This window comes from Zalophus californianus, chromosome 9 (genome assembly GCF_009762305.2).
Source record: "Zalophus californianus isolate mZalCal1 chromosome 9, mZalCal1.pri.v2, whole genome shotgun sequence".
Classification (NCBI taxonomy): domain Eukaryota; kingdom Metazoa; phylum Chordata; class Mammalia; order Carnivora; family Otariidae; genus Zalophus; species Zalophus californianus.
Genome location: NC_045603.1, coordinates 30,517,173 through 30,530,374, shown reverse-complemented (window position 1 = coordinate 30,530,374; position 13,202 = coordinate 30,517,173). Strand labels below are relative to the sequence as shown.

The window sequence follows — 13,202 nt, the reverse complement described above, 5'->3', positions numbered from 1 at the left end:
ACTTGGACCCTACCTCACACCATATACAAAATTACCTCAATATGGATCACAGACTTAAATATAAGAATGAAAACTATAAAACTCTTAGAAGAAAACATACAAGTAAAATTTCCTGGCCTTGGATTAGACAGACTTTTCTTAGAAAAAACACCAAAAGTACAAATGACTAAATGAATAAATAAATTGGACTTTATTAAAATTAAAAACTTTTGTGCTTCAAAAGATACCATCAATAAACAGAAAAAAAGCCCCATAGAATGGAAGAAAACATTTGCAAATCATATATTTGATAAGAGATTTGTTGGAGAACATATAAAGAATATATAACTCCTACAACTCTAATATAAAAAGAAAAATACTCCAAAAATGGTCAAAGGATCTGAATGAATGTTTCTCCAAAGGTACACAAATGACCAATAAGCTCATGATAACATGCTCAACATCATTAGCCATCAGGGAAATGCAAATCAAAGCCACAATGAGATACTGCTTCATACCCACTAAGACTAAAACAAAAGACAGAATATAACAAATGGTGGTGAAGATACGGAGAAATAGGAACCCTTACACATTTGCTAGTGGGATTGTATAACGGTGCAGCCACCTTGGAAAACAGTTTGGGTAGTTCCTGAAAATGTTAAACATAGAATTACCAAAAGACCTAGCAATTACACTCCTTGGTATATACCAAAGAAAAATGAAAGTATTTCATTTATAATGAAGTATTATCCATGATAGCCAAGCAAATGGAAAGACTCCATATGCATCCAAATGCTGTGATAATGAATGGATTAACAAAATGTGGTATATCTATACAATGAATATTATTTAGCCACAAAAGGGATGAAGAACTAATACACGCTACCATGTGGATAAGCCTTGAAAATATTAGGCTAAGTTAAAGAAGCTATACATAAAGGCCACACATTGAATGATTCCATGTTCATGAAATGGTCATAATAGGTAAATATATGAAGACAGACTGAGATTAGTGGTTGCCAGGACCTAGGAGGAGAAAAGAGGGGGGGAGAGATTGGTAATGGTACGAGGGCGATGAAAATGTTCTAAAATTCTGGGGCACCTGGCTGGCTCAGTAGGTGGAACATGTGACTCTTGATCTCAGGGTCATGAGTTTAAGGCGTGGAGACAGGAAGGAAGGAAGGAAGGAAGGAAGGAAGGAAGGAAGGAAGGAAGGAAGGAAGGAAGGAAGGAAGGAAGGAAAGAAGGGAGGGAGGGAGGGAGGGAGGGAGGGAGGGAGGGAAGTGTTCTAGGGGCGCCTGGGTGGCTCAGTCCTTAAGTGTCTGCCTTCGGCTCAGGTCATGATCCCAGGGTCCTGGGATGGAGCCCAGCATCAGGCTCCCTGCTCAGCAGGAAGCCTGCTTCTCCCTCTCCCACTCCCCCTGCTTGTGTTCTCTCTCACTCTGTGTCTCTCTATCAAATAAATAAATAAAATCTTAAAAAAAAAAAAAGAAAAATGTTCTAAAATTCTTCTTGGGGTGGTGAAATATTTTAAAATTAGATAGTGGTAATGGCCACACAACTTTGTGAATATACTAAAAACCACTGAATTATATACTTTAAAAGGGTAAATTTTATAGTATGTGAATTATATCTTATTAAAACTATTATGAAAACAAACAAAAATACAAATATACACATCACAGAGGGTTTTTTAAAAAATTTTAACCAGCTTTACATTTTTGGCTATCACGTGAGAGTTCCTGAGTGAGGTTACCTCAAACATGAGACATAAACTTCAGATGATGATGATGATGACAATGACAATTAGCATACAGAGCTTACTATGTACTTGGCACTGTTTCAAGTACTTTACATCTATTAATTGATTTAATCCTCACAATAATCCCATCAGGTAGGTTCTATTAATATTCCCATTTTACAAACGAGGAAACAGAGATACAGAGAGATTGAATAACCTGCCCCAGGCTACACATGTAGGAAAGATGTACGAACCATAACCAATCACACATCTCAGAGGTGCTGCAGTAGTCCAGGTATTGTGACTTTGTGATCAAAGCCACTTTCTCCATGAGGCTCCCAGCCATCTTTTAGGAAGATGAAAACTTTCAAGTTTCCTTCTATCATAATCTTACAAATTCGCCACTTGTTGAAAATAATAAAAACAAACTCAAAATCCACCATTCGCAATTCATTTTAAAAGGATGTATAAAATGCACCTTCATACTCCTACCTAGCAAAGTGTATCTGCTCACAGTCTCTCTGTTCACTCAGCACATGCTCCCAGGGCCTCGCTCTGTGCTGGGCACCCTTCTAAGCAGTGAGAACCCAGCAGTAGGCAGCATGACCCAAGATCTTGCTCTCCCGAAGCTTACATTCTGGATCCTTCAGTCATTTGGTAACTTATCTTTTCTACTCTTCACCCTCAGAAATTTATGAGCTTACATTTTTGTTTTATTGTCTAGCAGGCTATATTTATCTTCAAAAACCATCCTGGTTGCTGAGGAGTTTTGCTCTGTACCTACCATCCTCCCCCTTTGTGATGTACCTGACAATGTTAGAGGGTGAACCTAAAATACCTGAGTGGTATTATTTTAGGAGCTGAAGCACTCATTAAAATCCATACTCCAAAACACACCCATTACTAACCCTTTGAATTATTCACACCATGTGAGAAGAAAAGCTAAAATTGTCCTTAAAATGTCCAGAAGTGAAATTCCTAGCAAATCACAGATCATGGAAGAACAAGTTAACATAAAGGATTTTTAATGCTCCTCATGAGCCATGCCCAGAAGCAACTACGACCCACCTCTTCATACTCTGAGCTCAGGGAACTAGGAAAGTAGCACACGGCATTTCTCTACCAGGGTCCCCAGCTAGTGGCTGGTGACAAAGACGGAAATGAAAGCCGCATAAAGATGAGTATGAGGTACATGCAGGGTTTGCCTGGAAGTCCTGCCTCACAATCACAGTCTGCATTCCAGATCCAAGGTAGCCACCTCACTGACTAGGGGCAATGTGTGGATGGCCATGTACAACCATCCTCATCCCAAAATAAATAATTCCTGCTCAGAGAACAGACTTTTTTTTTTTTAAGATTGTTTCTGCTCTGCCTGCAAAGCCTTCTCTACCCTTCCGACACAGCTGAATCCTTTTTGATTTCTAAATGTTGGCTTCATTGTCACTTCAGAAAGTCGTCCCTGACCACCTTACTGAAACCAGGCTTTCCATTCTCCAACATGGCCTCCATGGAGGCCACATTTTCCTCCATAACTGATCAGAGTTTGTTTACATATTTGCTCCTATTGTCTGTCTCCCCCTCACTAGACTGTGCTATGCCCCCTCCCTTACCACTGTATCCCTTGGACTTAGCAGGAACTTGAATACTTTTGAATATGTTAACCACCTGTATACAGATTTTATTACTGTTCTCACAGATAGAAACCAAACGCTCCAGATAACCAAGACAGTCTTTTTCACACGGGTCATGACATACCTCCGTATGTACATGCAAGTATCACTAGTGATGCTGTAGCAATGGTTCCGGCCATCCATGGGGAAAGGCCTCAAGCTAATTAAGCAACCATCTTTGAACTCCGGGGCTTTGCAGTCAGGGTAGTTAGTGAAGAAAGGGTAATAGGAAATGGACAAAGGAAAGATTTAAGACCCTTAGTCTAAGCCATAAAAGATCTCAATACAGCCTTAATAATGGTCTTCTTGTTTGGGACCAGCAACAAATAAATGACTATCATATGACATGTGGAGGTGAATGAAAAACAGCCCAGGGTATGGGCAGAGAGAGGGGGAAAGTACGAGGTTTCCATCCCACATCCCACAACATTAGTCAACTGACATTGGCTCTTTCTGTTTCTCAGAAGTATTGGAATCTAGAAATTAGCAGATTCTTTCCCACCAACCAACTCTGACTTTGCATCCTGCTTGTATAGGAAAAGGGAGAGCTGCATGGCTTGGGGAAGTTTCAACGCACTCATTCATGAAATTTAAAAAAAAGTTGAGAAGGGAAAAAATATGTTTAAGATTCTGGGCTATCGGAAGTCCAGCAAATGAGGCTGCCATCCGCACTGCTCCCAGTGCACCTGGGCTCTCTCCTACTTCCAAGCTGCTACTACTCTTTCCCCAGTAAATGCCTACCAAAGCACCGACATCACACCAAGCATTTACCGATGTTAAATATGAGTATGGTGCAAGGCCTGCTCTCGAAGATTCTGTTGCGGCCAGAGAATTAAGACAGAGCAAGGCCTAGAACCGCCGCGGTGCTTGGCGCATCACAGGCAGTGCAGAATGAAAAAGAAATAGGAGAACACACATGACTGTAAGGCTGCAAAAAGGAGCGATGCTTTGGTGCTCCATAAAAGGAAGGAATCACACCACGTTCCCTTAGCTCCTACTTTACTTGCCGACACTTGAAGTACAGTGAGGTAAGAATAATTCATTCATTCATTGATTTAGCAAACGAAGGCCTCCTATGCTGGGCATGAAAGCTACAGCAAAGAGCAAGAGGGATGTGGTAACTTCCTTTGTGGAGCTTATAGTTCTCCGAGAAACCACTTCATCCAAAAGGATGGTAGGGCAATCTAAGTTTTCCATGGCCTCCATGGAGGCCATGTTGGAGAATGGAAACCCCTAAGTTTTCCTTGGCTAGGCCCCTGGCTGGCCATCTCAAAGATGGGAAATGCAGCCTCACCAAGTGCATGAATAAATCTGAGTGGCTGAGAAACCCTATGTCTACAGGTTAAAAGGCCTGACTCTCCCTTTGAACATACAAAATAAAATAAGAGATAAAGAGCTGACTGATGCCAACAACTTTGATAGTCCTGAGAGCTAGATACAAAACCTCTGACATTCTGGGGACAACTGACTTTTTTTTTTTTAAGATTTTTTTTTTTTTTTTTTGACAGAGAGAGAGACAGAGAGAGAATAAGCAGGGGGAGAGGCAGAGGAAGAAGCAGGCTTCCCAATGAGCAGGGAGCCTGATGTGGGACTCAATCCCAGGACCGTGGGATCATGACCTGAGCCGAAGGCAGATGCTTAACCGACTGAGCCACCCAGGCGCACCAGGACAACTGACTCTTAACAGATTGTTTAGATGCCATGGAAAAATTAATGCATAATGTTTCATTTGTCACTTATGTAGGGAATGAATTTTTTCGATTTTTTAAAAGATTTTACCTATTCATTTGACAGAGAGAGAGAGACAGAGAGAGCAAGCATGCACGAGCAGGGGTAGAGGGAGAGGGAGAAGCAGACTCCCCGCTGAGGAGGAAGCCTGACACGGGGCTCAATCCCAGGACCCCAAGATCACAACCTGAGCAAAGGCAGATGCCCAACTGCCTGAGCCACCCAGGTGCCCTGAGAATGAATTTTTTAAATATCTTAATAGAAAGTGAAAATCGTGGCATTTGCAAGCAAATTTTTATCAGGAAATTAACCATTCAACAATGTAATCAAGGTCCACACATTTAAACTATAACTATTTATATAATTAACAATGGAACATTCAAGATACTGTGCTGCTCTCTTACCCATAGAAGTTCATGCATTACCTTTATTCCCTTCCTTCCTCTCCCCTTCCTTCCTGCTCCTCCTCCCCTCCCACCCACTCGCCAGCAAGCCAGAACTAATCACCGGTGCCCCTTCGCTCTCGTAAGCCATCATACTTGCCAACAGCAGAGCACTGTCATTTCCTGTTATATTTGTGTTTACATGTCTATATTTCCAACTAGTTTGTGGGAGAGTCTCTTGAGGGCAGGAGCCATCACTTTACCATCTTTTCTCCTCAGGTGTCCAGCACAGTGGATGAGACACTGATAGGCCTCACCAGTTATTGAGCTGAGGTCACGGATTCTAATTCACTGAATTCACTGTCCTATATCAGTTGAGCCATCAACAAAATGGAAATATTAATAATTTGACAGTATTTGGAGACAAGTTAAAGCCCCAAGTTAAACCAATACCATTCTCTACTAAAAATTACTGTCTGAAGTGCCTCCTATGAGAGAGCAATGGAAGCATTTACCACATAACTGCAAATCTGTAAATCACTTCTTGATTTTTATTCACCATTCCCCCTCCAGCATATTTGATGGTTTCTGATGGCCGAGCATAAAGACTTTCTGCAAAGGTAGGCATTTCACATGTAAAGATAATCAATGAGTTGGGCTTCAGATATATCTTTAATAAATGGGTTAAAATAAGTCAGTTTGGGCTTATAACTAATATTTTTAGTCTTGGTTTAATTCTGTAGGTAGAGAATAAAACAGACAAAAGCCAGAAAAGTCTATCCAAAAGTGGTTTTGACCCCTCCAGCTAAAGTGAATTTCCCATCACTGAAAATTCTAAAATAGACATGGGATGGTCACTTGTTGGGGATATTATGAAAAATATACAAACATCAGGTCAGGAAATTCAACTGAACACCCTTCAAAGTCCTTTCCATTCCGGATATTCTGAGATTTTCAAATCACTACACACACACACACACACACACACACACACACACACACACATACATCCACCCACCCATCCCCACACACACACACACACACACACACACATCCACCCACACACACCCACACACACACACACACAGACACACTTATGAAATGCCTCCTTGAGATAGACTAGGATAACAAAGAATATTTTTTGCCTGGATAAAAATAAAGGTAAATATTATTTTTCAAATAAAGAATGGATTATTTATTTTCAATAACATTTAGAATATGAATTTGAAACTTCAATAATCTCTATATGGAATCTAAAATAATGAAGACATAACACTCATTCAAATGACTTTTTTAGTTTAGCACCTACATGTCAGAAAAATTCTAAACAGCAGAGATACAGAACTGTATTCGTTTCCTACTGCTGCCATAACAAATTACAAGTTTAGTTGCTTAAAACAACACACACTTATGAACTTAAAGCTCGGGAGGTCAGAAGTCCAAGACAGGTTTTACAGAGCTAAAACCATAGCCAGCAGAGCTGTGTTCCTCCTGGAGATGCTCAGGGAGAGTCTGTTCCTTGCCTTTGCCAGCTTCTAGAGGCCCCCGCCTTCCTTGGCTCATGACCCCATCCCTTTAATCTCTCTTCCATTGTCATACTCCTTCTCTAATTCCCGGGACCTCCCTCCTTCCCTTACAGGGACCCTAGTGATTCTACTGCGTCCACCCCAATAATCCAGGATAATCTCCCCAACACAAGATCCTTAACTTTATCACATTTGCAAAGTCCCTTTTGCCATGTAAGAAAACATGTTCACACATTCTGGGAATGGGGACATGGACATCTTTAAAGGACCATTAGGCTGCCTACTATAAGGAATGAATAAACAAGAGAGATCCTGTGGACATGGGGTTATACTCAAGTGGGTGAAACAGGAAAATAAATATACAGATATGTGATGTAATGTCAGGTAATGACAAGAGTTATGAAGAAAAATAAAGCTGGGTAACATGCTATATTATGATATAGCTTCATTGATGATGTATTTTTTTTTAAATGGGGAAGGTAGAAAATAAATTTTAAGCATGTTAAGTTTGAGATACCCATTAGACTTCCAAAGGGAAAAGTCATGAATGCCACTGGAAGTATATGATTCTAGATTTCTGTGGAGAAGTTGTGGAGAGTTATCTGAAAAAAAAAAAAAAAAAAAAAAAATATATATATATATATATATATATATTCACCAGTTTTTATAAAGGATGCAAATGAACAGCCAGATGAAGAGATACACAGAACAAGGTCTGGAAAAGTCCCAAATACAGGAACTTCTGTTGCCTTGAAGTTGGCGTGCTTGGCATGTAAGTATTACAGCCATGGGCCTATCATCACTTGGGGGGAATCAAACAAGAAAAGAGTTGCAAAGACTTCAAAATGCAGGGCACAGCTGTAATAACGGACTACAGAATCTAAGGTAGAAGAGAGGGACACAGACACAGGAGGTGGGCAGTGAAAAGGCAGGAGGCTCAATGGATTGGAGACCCTTCTGGGGTTGATGAATTATCAAAATTGGAGGACTGGAGGAAGTGGTGGCCAAAGGGCAGGAGGCTCTACACTGAGTTTACCATCAGTACAAAGAATTCAGTCACTGACTTCATCTGAGAATCCTGCCAGAGAGACTATGGCTGTCTTTCAGAAGTGACTCAGTGTTGCTCTATCTTTAGCTCTCTCCTTGAGACCAAAATCCTGTGTTAACCAAGGAGTGGATGAACCAATCAGGAAAACAGAAGAAGGAGCTATAGACTCACCCATGTGGGACAGTCAGAGGACCACACCACGAGATTCATTCCCAATTTCTATAATCTTTAGGAAGAAAATCCTGAAGAAGAAAACCACAAGTCTTCTATTTCATCTATCCACATAGTGTACTGTGTATCCTTGTAAAAACATACCCACCTGCTCAAGTCTTACTGATTTAAAAGGATCTCTTGGATAAAATCAGAGAATGTCATGTGAAATTTGTGTCTCTCACACTACATTGGCTGAGTTGAAAACGACTTCCGTTTGTCCCTTGGGAGAAATCATACATCTTTTTCTCAAAGAAAGAGCCTTCAGGCTTTAGGGATAAGGTTTTACAGAGGGCTTTGATTTTTCTTCTTCAAACCAAATTGGAAATTTCATTTTTGTCAGAAGACTTGAAAAACACACCCCTATGCAGCTATCAGCTATACCATCTGAATGCTTAATCCAGTCCCCTTGGAAAAGGCAGGTGCCGCAACAAGTCGACTGTCTGTCTGTCTTTGTCTTTAATCTTTATTCTCATCTCTAGAGAAGCTTATTAATTTTGAAGCCATGAACAGGTAGGGTACAAGTAGGACAAATAAAATCTGTACAAAAATTTCCTTCTGTGTTTCACTTCTTACATGATTACGCAAAAACAAACTATGACGCTTCACTCTGTTCAAAAAAGGTGCATGCGTGTATGTATCTAAATTTTGAGGCTTATGTTATACAATGATGTACTTCTGAAAGATATTTTATATTCAAGTAAGTATTACATCTTGGAAAAAATGGAAGTTTGACGTGGAAACCCATATTTGGTTTAGTTTCACCCACATGTCTCAAAAGAGCCATCTGTTCACCTTTCAGAAAGCTGCCCCCTTCTGTGGGCACAACAGCATCAAGGGAAATTAATACATGAGTGAATAAGAAACGCAACCTCACTGCAATACTAACGTTTTTGAATGAATCAGGAATCCCTCTCTTTTTATCTAGTAACTTTTTAAAATAAGTTCCAACTATGCTTTAAAACTTCCAATTAAAAGGTATAAGGAATAATAATGCAGCCCTCCCCCTTCCTTAAGAAACAAAGTGTATCCTTTTCTGGTCTTCTTTCCTTGCCCTCTTAACGAATACCATCATCTTGAATGTGGTACCTATCATCCCAATTCACGTCCCTTTACTTGTATCACATCTGTAGATATCCCTAAAACTTAGTATTGTTTTTGTGTGTATTAGAACTGCACATAAAATGGTCTTGTAGTATATCCTTGAAGAACTTCTGGTTAATCATCATTTTTAGATTTGTCTATGGGGTGGCAGCTAAGTCTAGTTCACTTATTTTCACCGCCAAATAGTACTCCATTGATTGACTATTCTACAATTTATATATTCCTTCTACTGTTAACTTGCATTAAATGCTACAATGAGCAGTCTTACAAATGTCTCCTGCATACATGTGTGAGAGTTTCTCTAGAATGGAAAAGTTAAGTCAAAGTTTTACCAGATATTGTCCAAACTTACTCTTATACGAGCAGAAGGCAAGTTCCCCTTTTTCTACAAAATCAGTAATATTTCATTGTGCATTTCAATGATTACTGCTAACTTGGGCATATTTTATGTGTATATTATCATTCTTCTGTAGATTGCCTGTTCAAATCCTTTGTCCACTTTTTAATTGGTCTACCTCTTTTTTCTAATTTATATTTGAGAGTTCTTTATATATTCCAGATACCAGTACTTTGTTGTTTGTCTTCACTTCTATTTTATGGGATTTTCTTTATTCATACAAGTTTCTGTCATAAATGTAGTCAAATCGATCAAACCTTCCTTTGTAATTTGTGCATTTTGCATTTTGTTTAAGCAATTCTTGCCTACCAGGAGTGTATAAATATATTCTTCTGTTTTCTTTTAGAGGTTCTGAAGTATTTTCACATTTAAGCCTTTAACTCCCCTGGTATTGATTTTGTTTGTGGCTAAAAGTAAGAAAATAATTATAAATTTTTGCAATTAGCCGGTTGCCCCAGCAACATTTATTGCATGGTCTATTCAGTGACTAATCCATCTTCATGGGTCTGCAAAGCCAGGACTTTCATATACCAATCATCTATATCTGTGTGGGTCTATGTGCTCCCCACTGTGGACTCTGTCTCTCCCTGTAACAGCACCACATTTACAGCTTAATGAATCTCCAACCTTCATATTTCTTTAAAATTGTCCTGTTCCTAAAACTGTCTATTTTTGGCCCTTTGCTTTTCTACATGAGCTTTAAAATCAACTTTTTAGGTTTCACTAAAAATCTTACTGGGATGTTTATTGGAATTGCCTTGAATTTATAGATTTATTCAGGAGAACTAACATCTTGATGACATTGAACCACCCTATCCACGAACATGCCATTCTAAAAAACATGGAATATTGTCTAAATTTCATGTTATCCTTACATGAAGGCCTTACACTCTGTACTTTCTGTATCATTTCAATTTTAGTCAATTGCTTCAAAAGCAAACACATCGCCACCATGTTAGCATTATAATAGTTATGCAGACAGAGCCCAACTTACCCTGATGTTTCAAATGACAATTTTTTCAACTTTATGATGGTGCAAAAGCAATACACATTCAGTATAAATCATACTTCAAATTTTAAATTCTGATCTTTTCCTGAGCTAGCAATATGCATGGGGTAGGATACTGTCTGGTGACGCTGGGCAGCTCCCAGTCAGCCACACGACCTCAAGGGGAAACAATCGATATACTTTCAACCATGCTGTTTCTCACTTTCAGTATTCAGTAACTCACATGAGATATTCAACAGTTTATTACAAAATAGGCTTTGTGTGAGATGATTTTGCCTGACTGTAGGCTAATGTGCCCTTAGCACACTTAAGGTAGACAAGGCTAAGCTATGATGTTTGGTAGGTTAGGTGTATTAAATGTGATATATTGGGATGTAACCTTGTTGTAAGGTGTACACAGATAGACAACCAAATCAACAAGTCAAAGTGTATCCTCAAATAACTATTTTCAGTATTTTTGTGAAACACAAAGTTATCATAGAATCAGGGACATTATTTAGAATATATTTTTGGAAAATTATTTCCTGAGCTTGCTTATTCTCTCAGATAAATAATGCCATTTCTTGGCCTTTCCTACAGGCCCTATTTTCTGTTCCTCGAAACTCTTCAAGTGCCAGATTCAAAAGAAGTGAACTGTGTGTTAAAAATCATGAGATAAATTCTTTTACATTGTATACACAAAGTACATTATGCTTTACTCAATTGAATAAGACTTTAGCTCCCTTGCTGTATTTGTTTTAGTGCTATGAAGAGGCAATTTTAAGACAAGAATTTATCCAATCATTTAACAAAAGCTACATTCAGAAAACTGGCAAGCTTTACAGAACATCTTTCGGAGAGCAAATATTGTATTTATTTATTGTTCTATTCATCATGTAGCATAATGTGAATATTATAGTACAATTAATAATAACTGTGATTGTAACAGTAATATATGTATATATTCACAGCTGGGTTTGAGAACCACCCTTCTGTCTATTTATTATTCATTAAATCATTCAAAAAACAGAGAATGAAAGCTTTCTATGAGAATTCAATATACACAGTGTACATTGTATTAGTTGACTTGAATTTGCATTTGCTAAATAATGAAGTCTTTCCTTATCTTCCCCAAACAGATGAAATTTGCCCCTCATCTAAATCTCTACAAAAATTCAATTTTGCTTAAGGCAATTACCAATTTTTCCTTGCATTTCTGCTATTTGTGACACCATATAATTTTTCTATGCTCTCATATAATATGGTGGCTCTATGAATAGGACATCAAGTCACACAGACCTTTAGCCCTGTATCTTTTATGCATTAACTATGGGACCATGGACAAATTACTTGACCTGTCTAGGCCTTAGAGACGATGGACTCTGAAAAACAAACTGAGTGTTCTAGAGGGGAGGGGGTGGGGGGATGGGTTAGCCTGGTGATGAGTATTAAAGAGGGCACATTCTGCGTGGAGCACTGGGTGTTATGCACAAACAATGAATCATGGAACACTACATCAGAAACTAATGATGTAATGTACGGTGATTAACATAACAATAAAAAATTAAAAAAAAAAGAAAATAACATCGGGCTACATTATAAGGTTGTGAGAATGTATGTAAAGAGTTTAATGTATAGTTTATTTACTCACCTATCATCATCAGTATTATCATATTATATCCTCCCCCCAATTCCTCTAAAATCTAATTTGCAAGTTTCTAGAAGGGCAGAAGCCACAGCACACAGTTGACAACTTGATGAGTAACTCCTAGGCGTAAGGCACACATAAAGTAATTAATAAAATTTGTTGAATTAAAGATATTTCTCTATGCAGTATACTCCAAGTTTTTTTTTTTTTTTAAATTCTCCTCTTTATATGTCTGATTTCTCAAATTAGATAATAAGCCATAAAGGGCAGGTGGCAGTTCAGCAAATAAATGAATGAACCTTAATAAATAAATGCTAATAGTAAATGAGTAAGTAAATACTGAATATACATTTAAAATAAAAATCACTGACAAATCCAAAATAAAATATTAAGACATTTTCAGATGTAATTAAAAAAACACACAAAAAACAAGGTTTCCATTTTCAGGCAGCTGCCCGAAAAATGTATATATTTTTAAAAGACATTTAGTAGACAAAGATCCAAATCTATTAAAAAATTTTGGTCTTGTCATTTTCATAGATAAAAAATGGTTCCCTAATAATAATACAGGAAGCCAATCTAACATCAAGCATTTAAATCTATGAATCTTATGTAAAATATTTAACCCCTTGATGAAGATTATATATCTAGACATAGTTGAAAATTATGGCATAAAGCCTCCAGGAAGAATAGCTTATGAGTAGAATTTCAGTAACAGATATTTCATTATAAACAACTGAAAATATGATGCTATGATAACAGTGTACTGTTTGATAGAGA

The 13,202-nt window shown here is 38.2% G+C and overlaps 1 protein-coding gene across 4 annotated transcripts in view; it reads right to left on the bottom strand.

Annotated features, from left to right (window-relative positions):
- POC1B (POC1 centriolar protein B) overlaps positions 1-13,202 on the bottom strand; it is a 96,194-nt gene that overhangs the window by 7,447 nt on the left and 75,545 nt on the right. The gene's annotated exons all lie outside the window — the stretch shown is intronic.